Source organism: Chironomus tepperi, unplaced genomic scaffold (assembly GCF_022539635.2).
Source record: "Chironomus tepperi strain 1889 unplaced genomic scaffold, CSIRO-AGI_Ctep_v1 contig_346, whole genome shotgun sequence".
NCBI classification, from domain to species: domain Eukaryota; kingdom Metazoa; phylum Arthropoda; class Insecta; order Diptera; family Chironomidae; genus Chironomus; species Chironomus tepperi.
The window spans coordinates 289681-310831 of record NW_027226468.1 but is presented as its reverse complement, the minus strand read 5'-3'; positions in this window follow the sequence as shown (position 1 = coordinate 310831).

Below are 21151 nucleotides of genomic sequence, written 5' to 3'. Positions count from 1 at the left end.
AGCCAAAAAGTTTGTATATTTTGCAAATGAATGAATCGCAAGTGCTTTAACAACTAAACATTTTGTTGGCCTTCGACTGTTCAAATAGTAAATAAAAAGAGCAGAGGCATTGAGGCTTACAGGAACAACAAAACAAAAAAAAAATGGAAAGGAACAGTAAAATAGAGATTTACCTCACTTTATGAGCGAGTATTTGTGCTGTATTCTCTATATTTACGTACAAATAGCAAATAAGGAAGCAAAAAAGCTTCACAAAAATTTTAATATTTTCTGCCTAATGACAAAAGTAAACAGTTTACTTTATTTATTAACATTATACATATACTTCATATCTACCTTGCAACATACATTTTACCGTACATTGTCTTTTTCTTCATTCATATCCATTTATTCACTCGCGTACACGTACTGACATTAGTTGATTCACTTTTATTTCGATGGGGGTTGTTTACTTATGATGTCTATTGTTTTGCGGGTATTCAGTTGAATGGTGGATGATTGTTGCGTTTTGACAATGATATGCAACAGAATTGTTGAATTTTGTGACTTGATTCAATAAAAGGATGAAGAGCTGTGCAATGAGCAGTGTATGGAGAAAGAAGCTTTAAGTGAGCATTGTGCTACACTTCTCTAGCAACTCTCGGTAGCTCAGTAGGTGAGAGCACTGGACATGCACCATTGAGAGGGTTTGGGTTCGAGTCTCACTTAGGATATGTTGTGAGGAAGTGTACTTTTTTCGCTAGAATCTTACATGTAGCTAGGTTTCGAACAACACAATGTCTGTAAATGCTGTTGAAATGACATCCATATGTCACAGATATACAGAACCAATTCGTGATCCTGAAGATGAAATTTTGTAAAACTACCGCTTGTTTATGTCAAATTTCAATCACAACTCTTCCATAAAGCTTGCATAAAACATCCTAGCTGCATGCATGTCCCCACTTACGCTTTTAAGGACATTCCCTTATTTTGAGCATTTGGCTCAACAAAATTTGTTTTTCTTTATTATTCTACCATGTGCTGGTCTGAGTCCAGCAGCATTAAATAGGATAATTTAGGCAGCTTAAAAAGGAATGCAGTTTGGATCAAGCACATTTGTCTTCATATGTCTAGATTAATCCTCTCGACATTATTTATTGTGAAACCAACTCTAATGCAACTGCTTTTCATATGGTCACTACTGATGCTCTGCTAGTTAGAGTTGCTACAATTTGCATTTGTCTAGGCATGATCGAGTGGAAAATGTTGGGATCTAAGGGGCAATGAGCATACTTTCAAGAACTTACTCTACTTAAATATACTGGTTGACCATGCTGGTGAGTGTGCTCTCAACTTATTCTGCTCTTGCTTGCTTGTAAGGAACCATCAAACGACGTCATATTTAGCTAACAAACTTGACATTTGAGGATTAACCATCAAATGTCAAGTTTATCATGTTTAGACTGTTCCAATCAGGATGCCTGAGTCTGGAGCAGTGATAGACAACCTTTTTGTGCCACTGAACATTTCAGTCTTAGAGTCCACATCGGTGTATCGCAGAACACAGGCTACCCACCATTGATCTAGGTGATGCCTAGACAAATTGCTATCATCCTATATATAGTCTCTTTTTCAAAGGAAGTAATTTACCAATTCTACTGTTATCTGAGTCACTAAAGAGGCAGAAACACGCTATAATACATCCAATATCCAATAGACACAAATTGTCAATGACCCTAAAGTAAATTCACTTTCATTCCTTTATCATGCAATAAATATTTGTTATAAAAAGTGTAGTAAATTTGTAACCCGAACGTAAATATCCTTAAATGCCAATGTAGCGTCTTTTGGTCTTTTCTTTTGTCTATTTCCTTTATTGCTTCTTTTGTGCGACATACAAAAAAAAGTAGGAAGAGATTTTATGCTTTATTATGCGATGCAGTAAGTTTGTTTTTTTGTCAAAGATTTATTCAATGTCGACGGAAAAAAGTTAAGAAAAAGAAGGAATAAAGAGTCTTACTTGCTTGCTTTCTTTTTCAACAGGAAAAACATACAATAACTTGACTCAAGAGATTCTTTTATTTTTTATTTCATTTTTGTGTGTACCTCCTCACTTCGAGAACTGAAAGAGAAAGCAATTTCTGTGATTCTTATTTCTACTTCCTTTTTAATGTTGATAAGAGAGAGAGAGAGAGAAAGAGACACAAAATTTGCATTGTAAAAGAGCTGAAAGATTTGTCGGCATAAATATATATTTTTTTGAATTGAAGGATTATGTTCTTTGAAAGAAACTTTTTAGCTCTTCTTAAAGTTTGTACAGCATCTTCTTAGAGACAGTTGTGGGAAACATCTTATTTTCCACGACACCCTTTGGTGTTTAGCTTCGACCGAAACCGCACATAGTCTAGGATTCATGGAATTTCCAAATATATTTGGGTATATTACACTTTTAGGTATCGCTGGAGATGGACTGGACATGTGAACAGACGACCACACTATATAGAGTAACATTTGCAGACTCTGAGATGAACTGGCTCGGTGATGGAATGGTTTAGTATTTCGGTGAATAATTATTGTAACAACCACGATCCAGCGATCATTGGTTCGAGACTCGGCATGGGAAATTTTCACGTGTCCTTTTTCGAATCATATGTAGTGGAAACGCGGCTCACAGCCTCCTTTTGTAGGCGAGAGACGATAAGCTGATGGTAGCGTCATCCAAGATATATAGATGTGTACATACAAAGTATACTCGACCATACTCGACCATAAATTTCGTATACTAATGTAAACAATAACATTCGAAAAATATTGTAAAATTTCATTCAAAAATTTTCAAACAAATGTAAATAGATACATTATTTTTGAGGTTTAGTCAGTTAGATTAGCGTATAATAAAGCATTTACAATGCTTCTGTACTAACTAAACTCATTTAAAAGTAGAAAATTTTGCAAATCAAATTTTTATACATTTTAGAAATTTTCTTTCGTAGAGAGCCATGGATCATACTTGATCTGTACGACCAGCGAAGTAAGTAAATTAGAGCTTCGTCATCAAAGGAGTGAGACGTTCTCAAACTGTAGGCAATGTAGCCTGGTGCACCGTTTACCCGTTAAACAACGAACAGAAGTTAGACAGTACTATATAAAGGTGCACGCAACTTGAGCTGCGAAGTCGAAGTCGAATTTTGTAAGGACGTTCTCTTAACCCGACAATGTGAGTCGAAAGAAAGCTTTTCATATAAAATCTGAAGTCGATTCGAGGTCTGGGTGCCGTGGCACACAGGTTGCCCACCAATCTCTTTGGCGTTTGTGTGATTGTATCCATTTATGAAGGCGTTTGTATTTTCGGTTTGTCTATTTGTCTTTTACCAAAAAAAGAAACTTTTTTTATTTATGTAAACAATAAATTGAAAGAAAATATTGAGTATTTTGCTCTTTTTTGAGTGGTTTGCATGTAGGCTGAATAACAGTTTTAGTAAGAAAAACAATAAAGTTTTTGTATTTTACATGACGACTCAGGCAAAAGTTCTATGTAAACGATCAATTTCAATTGAATTTTATGAGTATTGAAGAGATGGGACTTGTGGGTATTTGCAGTATTAAAGCTAGGCTGTAAAATTTAATTGAGAACAAAGTTTGTCGTTTAACGACTTTTTTCCTAGAATATTGCGTTTGTAGATGCAATTGAGTTTGTCTTGGACACATTCTAAACAGCTTGTTGTTAGTGAGAATCGAACCCACGTCCAAGGATTGCGGGTCATGTGCTCTAACCTCTTAGCTATCAGGAATTGCTTGAAGTGCTTGACAGAATGCCAATTTAAAGACTTACATGCAGATTCATCTTCATATGACTAGACTATACAGCACAACATCACCAAAACCCTCAAGTTTAACTAAAAATGTTTGATTACATTGACATGGACACAAAGAAGTTCATAAACTTCTTTTGAAAAAATCACAACACTTTTTCAATTCTATAACACATTTGGACATACTAAATTACATTGTATATCCAAAAGGTCAATTTTATGCTTCAAAAAAGTTTTTCTTATTCATTTCTACGTAGATAGTAAGAAATTTTATCACACGTGGCACAAAACAAAATATCCCTCGAGACATGACATTCGTCCGGTGTGTTCGGAAGTTCAATGTGTGATTATGAGTTAAACGTGAGTTGGTAAATGTTGTGACAAAAATCATATTTATAGCTTGTAATGTTCAGAGCTCTTTTGATTTCGTAGAAATACAAAAAAGCACTTTAACAACATGCAATCTACTCTAAATGCCTTTAGATATTCTGTACCTTGACATTTGAAGATGTCAGTGTGAATTTTGAATCTTTTTGACACGTGTTTTTTGTGCAAAACACGTGTGTTTTACAATAATCGGTTAAGCTTTTGTAAAAAATTAGACTTTTTTGAATCTTGTGCCTCAGTGGATGCATAATTTGGCTTCAAAAGCTATACAGCTCGTGCCATACTCAATAAACATCAGATGCCAGCTATGAATACACATAAGATGCTCATGCAAAACTTAATTTCCCATAAAAGCTCAGCCATTAAATTTCTATATCCATTTTTTATTTGAAAATTTTAACTTTTTTCTTATTTATTGACAAGCTTAAATTGAATTAAAATCAATAATGCGCTATAACATTTCCCTTTTGGGATTCTCTCTTTTTAGATATATTGAATATGTATTTTATTTTGGTTCCTATTTTCAATATTTTGTAGCTAATACGTTGTATAGAATGAGATGAAAAAAAAGGCAAAGAAAATATTAATCTTGAATTTTCACTTAAAAATATTTTAGAAAATGCTCAAACACACGAGCACAAACATATACTTGGTAAAAAGGCGATGAATCCTTAAAAAATAGAAAAGCTGCTTTCATGAATAAATTTTTTTCTTCCTTTCCTCTCGGATTCTTTTTCTGCTTCTTTTTCTTTTCGGGGTCTATGAGGAAGACGGAAATTGAAAGAAGTACAGAAAGTGGTTAAGAAATCCGTAAGGACGTGGATTATAAGTGCATATTAATATCTTAGAATATGATATTGTGATGTAGACTTGTTCTTGTTCGCGATAGGGAAGTCTAAGAATTTGTGAACAATACTCTAAGGACTGTTGCTTGGGAACATTCAGTGTCGAAAGCTTCAAAAAATGATGGGGACGGGAAAAGAGGAGGGAAGAAGAATGGTTCGGTAAGGTTTTCCGAATCAGACATTAACCAAGTCTACAAGAGAATTTTTCGAAATCCTGGTCTTGGTAAATCTGGTGGTCGAAATTGAGAAGTCTTGTTTACGAGAACCATTAATGAAGAAAATGGGGTTTGCAGTAAAAAAATTCTTACTTGCATGCTTAATTTATTTTAACATTATGATCTTGACAAAATTAAAATATTTTCAAATGGGAGCATGGGGTCGATATGGGAGAAGCATGATTCCGGATTAAGGCGAGATTCAAAAGCAAATCCGTCCATAAGCTAGGACAAAATAGGATACATATCAGATTATTCATATTTGTATCTTTCGAAATTATTCCTATATTAAAAACATCAAATTCGGGTGACTCGTGGTGACCAAAGAAAGGAAGCTGTCGATAGAAACAGTATTGGTATTGGTATTGTCAATTGGTAGGCGGAAGTGTTTAGACGTCATCCGAGGGTAGCCATTGATCACAGTTGATCTGTCCGGCGTTTGAAGTAAATAAGTAAATCCGGGTGACAAACGACTCTATTCGGCAGCCAATTGAAAGTCACGTTAAGGTCTGTAGTCCCTTTGTACTCCATATGGACTCCCACATTCTGTATCCTTCTTTCGTTCCGAAAAAGACAGTCATACAAACTAACCACAAACATTATCAACGCTTCTCTTTTGAAAATATGTGCTAAAAATGAAATACAAATTCGCTAGAAACCAAAACGTCATCGAGAGCTAGTGAGAAAAAAAAAGCTTGATATAGAGTGAGAAATGAAATAAAAAGAAAATAATAAGACCAGAATCTTAAGACAACTTTGATAGATGTTTCAGCAAACAATAAAAATGAGTTTTTTGTTCTTCTTTGCCATCTTCTTTTTTTCATTATCGTCGTTGATAATATGTGAGAAAAATACCATTTTTGCCATTAGATTTGTAAACAGTAAAAACGAAGAGATGCAAAAGTAGGCTAAGTTTTTATTAGCTTGCTAGAATAGATTCCATACTCCATTTATTTATATCAACATTAAATACAGTTTGACCGCAAATTCCGAAATATGTCAAAGAATAAATGGACAAAAAATGTTTTATTCTTTTCGCTTCCTTTTTTTCCCTTTTTCATTGTCTATGGATGAAGATGAAGAAAATTGATAGCTGTAAAAAGAAAAAAAAAATCTTGAGACGATTTGACAAATTGTTGATTGGAAATTTTCTTTTTCTTTGCTTTAATGTCCTTATTAGGTATCCTTAAGTATGATTTCTATAATAAATCTTATTGAATGGAGGGTAAGGCAGAGAAGATTTTCATGTTCATTTGAATGCGTAAGGGCGGATAGAGAATCTTGATAGCTACGAATTATGATAAGTAATAACAGTTTTTATCAAAATTCAATGAGCATCGATTCATCCTATCCAATCATTTCCATAGAAATTGCGTTATCATCTTCTTGTTGCCCTAAAGTATACTGACTTCGAGTTCATTAATCGCTACATAAATCTCATGAAAATTAAAGAAGAAAGTAAGTCCACCATTTGTGTAATGAAATACAAATTCATGAAAATAAATTGAATAAATATTTCTAATTTTAATAATGCAGTGTAGCATAACAGAGATACAGAGATTGAACGTAGATGAACTAGCGTGAGCTAACAAGTGAGCAATTCACAAGAAGGAAAGAAGCTTTCATAAATAAGCTTATGAGTAAAGCTTGTTTTAGACTATTGAACTGATTCTGAGTTGCTTTAACCTTGTATCTCGTTCATTTATGAAGTGATTGCGACTGAAAAAGTTTCAGAATCGAGTTTTTTATTTCATTTTATTTTGTGGTTGAACAACTTTTGAAACTTTGCTTGATGACGATCTAACTTTAAACTCGATAATGATGTGTAAATACTAGAAACTGTTACAAATTTCATGGAAATATAATTTTAATGAGGACAAAATTGTATTTGGTACTGAGAATTGGAAGTTGAGAAGGATGAAGCATGGGTTTTTGTTTGTTAATTAAGCCACAAGTTCAATAATTTGTTTAGGAATCCTAACTGGAAAAAATCATCCTTCGGCACAATAAAAGAGGTCTATTTGCCTGTTAGGAGGATTCATTTAATTATTAGCGCGAATGGACAATGGAATTCTTGAAATTTCCATCGTTTAAATCAGATTTACCCATCTTCTTCCCCTGAACACCCCTTTATAATTCCAGGATTCATCTTTACTTACTAACTTCCTTCTCTTGCCATACAGATTATTTACAATCTATGACATCCCTCAGAGATGTGTTTTTACTAAAGAGCAATTCCTATGTAGTGCTGGGTGTAGCAGCATTACGTCTATCCATTAAATTCCAGAATACAACTTGTCACGTGTATTTCCCAAGGATTTTTATAATTTCGTGACATTGAAATATTTTGTATGCTTCTTTTAAGAAACTTTGAGTCTTTTTTAAATGATGCCTCAAATCACAATCGTGGAATCGTTGAAGACTCTTTGTTACATCAATGTCATCTGAGAAGAAGTAGTTGACGATGTCCAAGTAAAGTCATGGATCACAATTGATCTCCGCTTCCAATAACTTAATTTAGCTATTGCTTGTCACTGCTTGTAACTAATCTCGTGACATAAAGTAGAAAATGGTATTTTAATCCAGAGCTCGAAGTTGACTCAAATTTTGTATGGAAAAGTCGAGTTGAGTCAACTCCACAGAAAACTGGAGTCTCTTTCGAGGTTTCCCGAATATCATAAATCGGTTAATCCTTCAAAAATCCAGCTTTTGTCAACTCGACCCTGACTTCATGTAATCTTTGGTTTAAACTCGACAATATGCTAAAGTCACGTTAGTCAAATCGTAGATTTTCAATTGACCGACTTGTGCTGTTCGAATTTGCTTTAAACCATTGAATTCACTGTTTATAACAATCTGACTTGACACAGAAATCCATCTAAACATAAAACAATCAAACAGCAATTTAAAATTAAATTACACAATCTATAACTAAATCAAGTGCATTTCACTCATAAAAGTGCATCAGATTAAATTCCATTCTGACCTAAATTCCAAAACTCATCACCCAAAGTGTCGATAAGACCACAGTCATCTAACAAAGACGAGAAGGAAAAAAATATAAAAAAAACTCATCACACAGGAAAAAAGAAAAAAAAATTCAATCTGAGACTTACTCGTGTATGTATGTTGAAACCTTTTCAGCCATCTGTCGTTGCAAGTAGATTCGAATTGTGAAAATGTTATGAACTTTATGAACCGAAATATTTCATCGCAACAACACAAGAAAAAATGATAAATTATAGAATATGGTCTGAAACATCTACCAGAAGTAATATGAAATGTTGTGTCCCACACAATCAATAAATCTTCATCGAGTGAACGTTTTCTCACTAAACTAACTTAATAGAAAATTATTGATTTGATTGAATCAATGGCTCTCCATCATGGTGATTTTAAGTATATATTTATACACTGATACCGAACCAAACAAATGTCATAAAAGATTGTGTGTTCATAAAAAAAAAAATTCTTAATAAATAGATATATTTTCATTCTTTTGTCACAGTATGCTTTGTCGCCTGTCCTCCTATCTCGATATAGTTAATTATAGAATTTGTGGCAAGCAACATCTGTTTTTGCAACTCATCATGGAACTTTTTCTCCTCTTTTTTTTTATATCTTTTATGCTTTGATGCTTTTTCTCCCATGAAAAATATGATTTTTATCTAATTTTAAGCACTTATGATGATGCTCTTGTAGTGTAGACTGATATAATTTGATCATAACTGAATTTACACCCATATTTTCGGGGGAATTTCAGGATGTCATGTGATTGTACTGGAATATTTCATTATTTAGTCATTTCATCGTGTAGTCATCACTTTCCTCATCTATGGTTGCCATGGATGGACTTCTAGGGGAATCTAGAAAGAACATCGATTTTCAGTTTGAGGGTACGGTGACTTAGAAACCACTCTCAGAAGCGTATACAAGGGGGTCTAGGATGCATCATTCTGTATGCACTCCTGACATGGTTTGCGGCCAGCAACGATGTATTCACCTTTGACGTGGTTGAGGGTCAACCACTGTGGATGCCTTCTTGACATGGCTTAGGATCCATCACGCTGTATGCACTATTGGCAACATATGTAGTCAACTAACACTGTATGCGCCTTGACATGACTTGGGGTCAACCTCTCTGTATGCACTCCTGACATTATTTGTGGTCAATCACACTGTATGGACCCCTGACGTGGTTTGGGATGAACCTTTCTGTATGTGCTCTGGCAAAGTTTGGGATCAAGCACAATTTATGTATTCTGACACGGTTTGAGATCAACCACCACTTTTTTGGACAAAATACTTTAATTTGCAAGGGTTTTTTGAGATAGAATTCCTAAATTTTTGAATTCTTTGCTTCCGTCTTGCTCAAAAAAAATTCTGATTACGCCTCTGATGAACTGCGTTGGCTGTACATTGCCACCTTCTGTCTCCGTCTGTGCGTCAGCTTCCATGGACAACGAACGCCGTTTGTGGTTGGTATCACCATGCCAACTCTGCTGAAGAATGCTTTAAAACTACCAAACAACCCCTTCAGGTTCCCTAGAACAAAGCAAAAACATCAGCTAGATTTTTAATGTCACAATGAAAAATATTCAAACAATTTTTTGTTGCACATGGAATATGAAGAAATTGTTTTAAATTTAACGTGGATATCCGAATTGTTCTGTCGCTTTTTGAAACAATTTTCCACTATGAACAGTTTTTATTATTATATATCTATTGAATTTTATCAACATGATCCAATATACATGAACATTTTCAACTTCCGAAATATTCGGGAAACTTTTTTTTATTAAATAAAAATAACAGTTTGGCTATCAATAGCAATATAATTTTGTGGAATGAATATTTTTATCCTATATCAATTCTCTTTACAGCATAATAATCATGCTTGATTTGATTAACAACAATTTATAGCACAATTTTTATACATAATACAATGTGAAGCTAGAATATGAATGATTATTGCTCGTTGTCATAATCAGTATTAAGAATGACAAAAAATAGGATATGGAATAAGAATAGGAAGGTATAAATATTTTATTAAATTGTTGTAGCAACCAAACGGGAAGATAATATGTAAGAAGTATGTGTGCATGATGACGAGCTTTTGAAGCGCATTTCTGTAAAAGATATCCAAGGGTTTAAGGGTTTGAACCTGAGTTGCAAAACAGGCACTTGTCACAGGCTAAATTACACCTGTATGGTTTTTGAAATTGTATGGTTTTCGCCTGTGACAGGGTGCCGCCTGTTTTGCAACTCTGGTTTGAACCTTTTTATTTACTTTCTTTATCGGTTCAAATCTCTTAATGTCCTTATTTACTTACTTACGCTGGTCAAATGGATCCATTGTAATATCGCCTTAAACTATTCCAGACTACTCACTTGACAATTCCCGATTTTAAGTGCAATATTGCTTCTTGATCGACATCTTCTTTCCATGAGTTCTATGGTCGTCCACGTGATCTTTTGCCATCCACAAAGTCAGACTTAAAGACCTTATTGAATGTTCTAATCAGAGAATAAGCAGAACTAGTCAAAAGTTGGTGTGATTTAGCCGCTGCTGGAAGTTGGTTTCTGGTGTTTGCCCTTGCTATATCAAGGCAATATTTAGGATATCCCTAAGAAGAGCATATCCAAGAAATTGGTTCTTCATCTATGTTTTGTTTAGTTAACAATTGCAACTTGTCATGAAATGTATTTGAAACCTTAAGGTTCTAGAGAAAAAGTACAATTTTCCACAAGATAGTCCGAGTAGGACTCGAACCTACGCCCTCTTAATTACATGTCAAGTACTCTAACCTACTGAGCTATCGGAGGTTGCTATAGAAAGTGGCAAAATGCTCATTTAAATTCTCAATCTCTAAACAGTGCTCATTGCACAGCTCATATAATTGTATTTGGACCAATTCACAACATCTTCTATCTCATAAGCAATCATTGTATATTTAAAAATTCTCAAAATGCAATCATAACAGACAAAGAAACAGAATTGACACAATATCTTCCATTTCAATGCACAAGAAATATAAAAAGTCAAAGTTTCATTTACTTTATATTGCTTAGGAATTGCTTTTTATTACGATGTCAAAGTTTTTCAATACTTCCTTAAGAACTGCTACAGCACTTCTTTCCATACAATTGTAGGTATTTATGTATATATGTATGTATAAAATATCTTAACTGTAAAGATGAAGAGAGTGAAGAGCAAAAAAGTTTAATAATTTCTTCTGTTTCTTTTCATCCAAGCAGTATGGCATGAAGAAAGCTTCTTACTACTTACTTAGTATTTCAATGATACTTCATACATTCAATGATAGAATTATATTTCATTTTCACATGTTATGTATTTATGTTTTTACTTCTAATAACATTCAAAACGTGTTCAACAGCTCAGTTGTAATATATTTTCATTCAAAATTTTTCTACACAAGCTTTCTTTTTTGATATAGAAGTGCTTGCATCTGTGGATGTTGAGCGACACAAATGAGGAAGGGTCCGTCATGAAGCTTCTAAGGTTTCGCTAAAGCTCTTTTATTAATAACAAACCAATGGCGCCTCTATTTGGTGTTCAATAGTCAGGGGAGGTAGAGGGATAACCAGGAGGGGAGAAGTTTGGTGCAACGGAGCATTCTCGGAACATCCAGGTTCCTAGAGTACTCTAAGAGTAAACCTTTCGTTGGGAAGACCGGCTCCTTGGCTACTTCAAGAGTAGACTCTCATTTGGGGGTACAGGCCCCTTGACTACTCCAAATTAGACCCTCAAGAGTAGTCAAGAGTCCCCGACTCTTAGAGGCTCTAATTTGGAGGAGTCAAGGGACCTGTATTCCCCATGAGGGTATGATTTGGAATAGCCAAGAGGCCTGTGCCCCCAAAGGGCTTCCTCCGAGAATGCCTTGTGTATTAAAGCTCGCCCTCTTTTGCCCCCTTGACTACTCCAAGATTAGACCCTTTTTTGAGGGCACAGGCCACTTGACTAATTCAAGAGCTGACCTTCCTTTGGGGCATAGACTCCTTGACTCCTCTTGGAGGGTCTAATCTTGGAGTAGTCAAGAGGCCTGTGCCTCCAAAGAGCCCCTTACCGAGAATGTCTCGTGCAACAAAGCCCGTCTCATTTTGGTTATCCCCTTGCCTCCCCTGACTTTTGAACACCATTTTAGAGTTAACAGAAAAGCTTAAAGCACAACCTTAAATCCTCCGTAGCAGAACCTTCTTCATTTGTGTCGCTCGGGTATATAAAGGCACTTGTGTAATGACGATGGTGTAAAAGATCGAAACAAAAAAAAAGAGAGAAAGCTTTAGATGGTGAAGGAGAAAAAAATTTCATGCATAGAAATTCAATTAAAATATTCGCTGTGTGACTGAAAACGATTCCATCTGCTTAAGATGTTTTCGCCTTGTCTTCTCTCCTTTTCATTCCTCTATTGCTGTGAATATATATCTTCATGTTGTATATTTGTACATATGGCTTTTCAATACGTTTTAAGATCTTATTACACTTCTCTCCCTTTGTACTTCTGTAAAGAGAAAAGGAATGTAAAAAGGATATTGTATAAGCAGTTTTTTTCCCTACATGAGAAATAAGAAAATTCAATAGAGCTATTGGAAAATTTTTAAGATTTTTCGCATTTTCAACATTCCTTTTAATCTTTTCTATTCAATCTTTTATTATAATCGCTGTTGTTGTTTCCAATTTATCCTATAAAAATTATTTTCATGCTTTGTCTATTTATTCGTCATGAAATGCTTAATATAAAATGGGGCTCATTAAAAAATTATGTCTATTTTAGATACTACTAGTTGTAGCTGTTGCGGTGAGGCCAACTAAGATAGCTAATTGGCTCAATAGCTCAGTTTCCTTCATATTTGAGATTCTTAATATTGATCTAATGATTCTGAGCTTGAAACTAACTAAAGGTAGTTTCTGCTTTATTAGAATTCCATCGGACTTGCAATTAATTGATTGCTTAGATAGGGTGCATCTGTTGCCGAGGGATGTGAATTCATGTATTCAGTTTTATTTTACAAATTAGGGTCGTCTAAAACATGACATTGATTCTTCTTGATAACCATGGAACAATTCATATTGTTGAGTTTGGGCGATTTATGTCAATAGAACACCATGACTATCTGGATATTCTCGAATTGAAGGAGATGGTCAAAGACTATAAAGACTGATGCAGCTGGCTCTAAATGGACAATGGACTCCCCTCCTTCCTCGGCGCCTTCGCCAAAGAAGTCAATAAGTATTATTGAGTTTCAGATGCTCTGACGTTTTGCTTTTAACAAAATGAAGCACCAGGCTCTGACCTACCTATAAGCGAGATCCTCAAATAAGGGTTTACTGCACTCATTAGACTTACAATTAATAAATAGTGGAATCAGAATCCCTCCTTTAATAACATTATTGTGTTGTAGCTTACAAAAACAGCTGTTGAGCGGTTCCGTTGCATACGATTGAAAAAAGACCAGTGGAAAATTTTATTCAATCGAGTTTCGAACCCATGATTCTACCATGATCCTTCTCACCCTTGGTGAGTAATTGTTAAGTCCAAAAGACCAGAACGACTGCGTTATCGAGCCACTTCGACTCACAAATAAGGAACTGCTAAATCACATTTTAATCATTATTATCAGTTCCACACCCTTGTTTTATATAGTCCTTCAGATATTGCTACTGATTTAATATGCAATCTATATAGACAGTAGCTTTTGGGGATCTATTGTAAGTTGCATCTTAACATCTCAAACACCTTCAGCAAAGCACGCAAATTCTACAATCTTGAACATCATAAGCATGTTGATCCCACAAATTAAATATTATACACCAAGCTCTCCTTCATCCTATCAGGATGCATGCAAATAATTTTCCATTATATTGGAATTAGCAAATTTATATTTAGAAAATGCATAATCTCCCAAATGTAAACACAAAATTATCCATGAACATAGATAAATACTCAAATATTTATATCAAATTGATTTTGTATCTAAATACCTATTTATAAATGATCAAAATTCTAGGAATACTCATTGCAAATTGAATATTAATGTTCTTTTGAATTCCATCAGGGGATTTTTTTTTTCCATCCCTTGACTTTTAAAGCAATTTCAATTTTATACGTGCCTTTTTTGTGAAAGAGGAAACATACATATTATGACTTCATTTTGGTTTCCTTTATAGCATCATTTCCTAAGCTTCTGGTTTCATTTTTTTTTTGCTTGTCTATGGGAATTTTTTCTGTTTCCAACGACAACGTTTTTATGACTTAATTTTTGAGTGACTTTGTTGAGATTTGTTTTGGCACTGGATGCAATCTTTGAATTTGTTCGCCTTTATGGTCGTCTAGTTGAACTAGCTGATAGTGTTGGAATTGGATAGAGTAACTACTCAATTTTAAGTTGTTGCTACCTAGTTATGGCTTTGTACTTGTGGTTGAAGCACATGAGATTTGAATTGCAAATACTTCTGCTCAGGCGTATATTCAGGGGAGGGCGATACTTCTGCATAGAAGAATATCCAGGAAAGAAGCAGGTTTAATGATAAATCCTGCAAAATCACGTGAAAATGAATTTGACTGCAAATATTTCTATCCAGGGATGCTTCTTTGAGGGAGAAAACTTCTACCCCAAGGCGTATTCAGGAGGATGGGAGTTCCACACTCAATCCTGAAAAATTACCCTGTCAATCCTCAAAGGTATCCAGTGCTGGGGCGTGCAAGGAGATTTTATCGGCAAAAGCTTGCTAAGGAACAACTTTCGTAGAACGCCTTTGGTCTTTGGTTTTGTAGGTGCCTTGGGCAGGCGACTTCGACCGATGTCCGCTTCTAAAGGCTATCGTCTTTCACTGATGACCCTTAATCCTAATGTTGGCCTCTTCCACAGGTTGCTGCTTTCCATCAATGGTTCCCACTGCAGCCTGGGACCTCCACTAGTTGCCTCATCCACAGAATACCGAATTCCTTCGATAACTTGTTTTACATGTTATCGTCTTCCTTCGATGCTTCCTTCCGCCCATGACCCCTTCCAGAAATAACTATAAATTGCGTCATTGTTATCAACACATATTAACTTGATTACTTCCTTTCCTCATTCCTTCATTCCCTTTCCTGCCCCTCTCTCTCTCTGTCTCATTTTAAAAGATTTCTAATTTGCTTTATCTCTTTGTAATCTCCTGTCATTAAATTGAATAATATGGAATTTAATTTTGCCATTTCCATTCATTCAATCATTTCCTCTTTATGTGACATGTGTCTTATAGAAAGGCAGCATCTCTTCCTATCAACCCCCCCTTTTTATTTTTTTGTGTCGAACGTTAATTCTGTCAAAGTGTGAAAATATGCTTTTTCCTTTTTTTTATTCTTTTCATCGACTATTTCCCATCTTTTATGTCTGTACATACATATGTACGACACATATTTGTTCATACCATTCTCATTTTGACTGCACAACTGAAAGGAAATCAGTTAAAAAAACGAAAAAAGAGAAGCTGAAAGCTTTTAAGCGAGAACCTTTTTTATTTGTAAGCAATTTGAGATTTTTCGTTTGTCGAGTAATGGAACGTACACGTCGTCAATTTGTAGAAGCACAAGATTCACTAAATTATGTATAACCATCAGCAATGTGTTAGGTTTCATCTGTGACCTAAGTCGAGTAAAGTTGTAAATGCTCTTGAGGGGGTGTCACCATGCACAAATAGAAGAAATAGATAAAATAGAAAGGTATTCAAGTGGAATCTTGTCCTTTTTACTCCCAAATAGAGCAGATCATTGGATGTAAAAAGGGAAATGAAATAGATTTTTTGAAGCTGCAAGGCATGATGCTCACTTTCTTATAATTAAAGTTTCTCCTTTCCTTTGATTTACCATAGAAATGAGGTCAACAGACTTTAATTAGACACACAAAAAATAATATCGATGCTAATACAAATGATTGTTATTTCCATTTTACTTCTTGTAATTTTCCTCCCTTATGTCTGAATAGATGTAAGAATATTGTTGAGATTTTCTATAATGTTGTTGTTTGGGGATCAAAAATCACTTTTTGGATGAAGAAGTAAGGAAAATGTGGGGCGTCGTTTGGATATGACACAACAATCTATTCAATCTCTTAATCAACTTCAAGATATACATACTAAGAAACACTCGACTTTAGGGAATTATGTATAGAGAAGTAGCACGAATTTTGAGGAGGAATTGAGAGAGAGAGGGGACAAGAATTGATCGGTTTTGAAGAAGTTGGCAGGAGAGAGGTAGGTTAGGTCTGGAACCAAAAAATTTAAAATGAAAACTTTATGATTTAAAGTGGATCAATTGGAATTAGTGAATAAGTCTGGGCTATTTTAAGGCTTTTGAAGCCGATTGGAGACTGGAAATTTGAATAATTCTCACTTTTGAAGACGAGAGTTCGATTCCAACTTTCTTAAGTTGTTCAGAACCTTACTACTTCTAAGGTTTATCAGAAAAAAAACACTTCTCCAAAAGATTGCCCTAATGGTGACTCGAACCTGCGTACTAGGAATTTCAGTCACATGCTTCTACCAACTGAGCTACCGGGAGTTGTTAAGGAGCATAGCACAAAGCACACTTAAATGATCTTTCTCTATCCAGTGCTCATTTTACAGCTCTTATCGTTGTATTGGACTACAAGTTTCTGAACAAATGAAACAGATTACCTTCGATTAACCATTATTTAGATCAATTCCTTCGAGAAAGACAAAGAGAGTAAAAATTCCATTATTCACCTAGAGCCCCTTGAGCCCTTATAATGAGTATACTTACCTAAATGAGCGTGTACATTGGTAAACTCAATCAAAATAATTGGACATGCTCAATTTTGTAAACATACCGAGTATACTCCTTGTTTGTTCGGGCTCAACGTTACACAACATCCAAAATCACCCCCAAAAACTATTCTTAGTCTTACACAACTTAAAGATGATTATAATGGGAATGAGTTAGAATATATATATATTATTTGACCTTTTTACAAAACTCCTTCAGAAAAAGATTTTACATCCCCAAAAAGGAACCCACACATCTAATTGATTTTTATGCTTCCTTCTCTTGTCTCTCATTCATTTTGTGATTACAAATTAAAATGATCAAACGTGTTTATTCGTTGTGGAAATACAATGTAATTGAAATTGCTTTATATGGTAAAACATGGAAGTTTTGTAAGTTGTTGCAAGAGAAAATGTGTTATTGAGAATTTCCATTTGAGGTAGGGTGGCCATCTGCTGTATTATTGACAGGACGCTGCAGTACTTTTCTCCCTTGCTGCTGTTTCCCGACATAACCTCAAAATGTGTCAAATTTAGATATTTTGTGAAAATATTTTTGGTCACCCTGTTTTGAGGTTATTTGATAACATTTGAGTGAATTTTTCTTGAATAAAATTGAGCTTTGAGTGGGATAATTTGTGTGATGTGAAGTTTGAAGGATATATTGAATATATTTTGAATTTCATTTCCTTTTTGGTAGATGTAATAATGTCGATTTACATTCAAATCCACGAGGGTGTCCATAAATTTTTAATGGCAGGCAGTTCAAAGAATTTTTTTGTATCATTAAATATGAAAATTTTGAGAAAAAAAAAAGCTTTTTTATAATGATAATTGTACCTGGAAATTCATTTTAAGCTTTAAAGTTGCTACTCAGAATTTTAAATGTCATTATTTGCATACATATATTGGAAATGCCGCTAGACATCTTGGGAATTTCTTCTAATTTATTAACCTTTTGAGAATGCTTATGTGCATCATAACAATGAGTTTATATTCCTTAGAAAGAGAATGTCAAGAGTGCTGAATCGATCAAAATAATCAAATTGTTTCTAGGTACATCCAACGAGTTTGGATGAAATAGGCGAACTTAAGTCTACTTTTGTTTACAATTCCGTTAATTGTCTGAGCGACACACATGAAGAAGGCTCAGTTTACGGTGGTTTCTAAAAACTTTTTCCGGAAACCTGCAAATTTATTCCCGAATTCTGGTTTGGAAACCTTATGATAAAAGAGTTTTAGCTGAACCTTTAAAATTCCATGAAGCAGCCTTTTCCCCTAATATCAAATGGAAGTGAATTCTCAATGCTGAAATACCAAAAGGCGTCCATACGACTGCCAAACGGATGCAGCTTCCATTTGATATTAATAATAGAGGACAAGACTCTTAAAAGCTTCGTGACGAAGCTTCCTTCATTTGTGTCGCTTGAGCTTTATGCCTTCACATAGTACTATATGAAACCATAATCAGTGATTTTCGAGTGTTAATATATTCAATTTTTGGTTAGCCCGAGCAAAAAAATTTAGTTGCTACCTCACAGGGTTGACGGAAAGACAACAGGGTGCTTTAACGGCATCATGACAATTGCTATCGGTCCATTTTTACGGCCAAAAATAAAATTTGCTGTATTGTACAGGTTTGGTCATCTCTCTTCAAGTTTCCTGAAGATCACTTTCTTATTTCGCAGTCCGTACAGCGCAATTGTGATCCATTACCTTCTATAGATTTCGCCTGAAGCTGGCTCTATCGCTAACTTTCAGTATGAATTCCACTATGACTTCCAATTTATCAACTTAAGATACAGTTCCCAAAAGAAAAAGCATTTTCCGTCATGCTTAATGGGATTGAATCCTAGTGAGACTATAACAACTTGCAAGCTGTGAGACAAAACAATTCAAGTTGAATCTTAAACTCTAAACCAGCATTTTTAGAGCAAAGCTTTAGCAAATCTATCTAAAATCTACAGAACTACCTGTTAGGATAAGGCAAAAGCTTGATATTCCCTCGATAAATTTACATTCTATTCCAACATTGATTCTTCAAAAGAAATGCACTCGATGCAAAAAAAAAGTAAATTTCCATCAGAAGTAATCTATCGATTGCAATATGTACCAAAGTCGTTCATGCATGATTACATAATATTAAAATGACATTATATTGAACAAAATGAGAAAAAAAGTAAAACTCGTGTTTGCACAGTGAACATAAAGATTGTTGATAAGTCAATAATTGGCAATGTACAAGGTCTCTCACAAGTAAATTCCTTACAAAATTTTCTATTGAATTTTTTAGCGAATTTTTGAAAGAAATGAAGCTTATAACTTCACTTTGATCGGCTGGCTTGCTTGCTGGACGAGGTGAGAGATCTCAGCAACCAGACATCGTAGAGACCATGAAGCATTTGTTTCATAATACTGAGTTACTGGCTTATCACTTGGTCTGGTAGCTTAGAATCTTAGCTTACTTACTTACTTTGGTGTTCAGATCAACTGCGATCCATGGCCTCTCTCAGATGTCGCCTAAAGCTGGTTCTATTGGAAAGTTCAAATTTGGAAAAGTTCAGTTCAAAATTGGACAAATTTAGTTCAAATTTTACATATTTAGTTCAAAATTGAACCAAAATTCAATTTACGCCGACTTCCGCATGTCAATTGCCAACACCAAATTCAGAAGTTCTTCGGTCTACCACGAGATCTCTTATCGTACGCAAAGTCTTATTTAAAGACCTTATTTAGTGGAGTTTCTTCAGGTCTTCTAATAATATGTCCAGCCCATCGGAGCCTGTTTACTAAACTCATGGCTAAATCCTTCAATCAATGATTATTTAGTTTTCCAAACAAAAACATATCACGTGTTTTTAGCCCCTTGAAATTTTAAATTTTTTTTGACCGTTAATTTTCAAAAAAAAAATCGACTGTTATTTTCATTCAATTTTCAGCTCATTTAGTTTGTCTATTTGAATTTTAATGCGTTAATCAAATTCTGATCGCTGGACAATAATGCTCATCAGTTCCTTCAAGATCAACAGCACGAGGACTTTTTACATTTTTTTTTTCCTTTAATTCATTTCGCCTAGAGAAATTCTTCATGCTTGCTGCTTCATGCTCAAAATACTGAAAGATAAATCAACAAAAATTTTCGGAAATTTGAATAGAATTGAAAAAAAAAAAAGAAAAAAAACTTTTTAATTGCGAAATGCGAAATTCCTTCGACATAAAAAAAAAGAGAAACAAATTTTTGTTGAGAATTTCAAAATTCATCGAAGTTTAAATAAATAAAAACATCATTAAAATTTCACGAGGCGAATTTTTACAGTCAAAAAAGGAACTGAAAGAAAATTGGAAATTTTTTTTTCGTTTATTTTCTTTTTTAAACGTCAGAAAGCAGAAGTTCTTCTGATTTTTCTTGTTCGAATATTCAATTCAAATTTACTTGACTATAATGTAAGACTTCATCATCAAGTTTATGGAAGAGCAGTGCATTAGGGCTTTCAAAATCAATTTTCATTCTGTATAGGAAAGTCTATAGCCACTTCGACAATTTTTAGAGAGAGAAGTTGTTCTATTCAATGAAAGGTCTTTTGTACAATCGTTGGTAAAAGAAGATAAAGATGAGGTGAAGTTGTGTTGGCGTATTGAATTTAAAGGCGCATTTATCTCTTTTGTGGTGGATTTGATGAATAGAGAACGTAAAATGTTTATTTATTCATTCTATCATTTCAAAGTAATGAAATACCATTAAGGGATCGTTCACTTATTATGTTATAGAATAACGAACTTTTTTCAAAGTTGAACAATGGAATTCTTGGAATTTTCTTTAGATCAGATTTGATTTAAATCAGATTTGTGTACCGCAATGGTTCGTTAGCTTAGTGGCTTTGTTTTTCCGGATTTGTTTACATATTGCATACCGATTCAGCGATCATGGGTTCGAAACTCGGTAAGAGACATTGTCACCTTGTTCTTTTTCGAATCACATGTATTGAAAACGTAGTTTAACACCTTCCTTTGTGATCTACAGACAGTAAAGTTGTCAAAAAAGTTGTTCAGATTTCACTATATTTTGTAGATTTAAGTTTGAATGGTGGTCTGATGACTCTTTAATCATTAAACTGTTAGTAG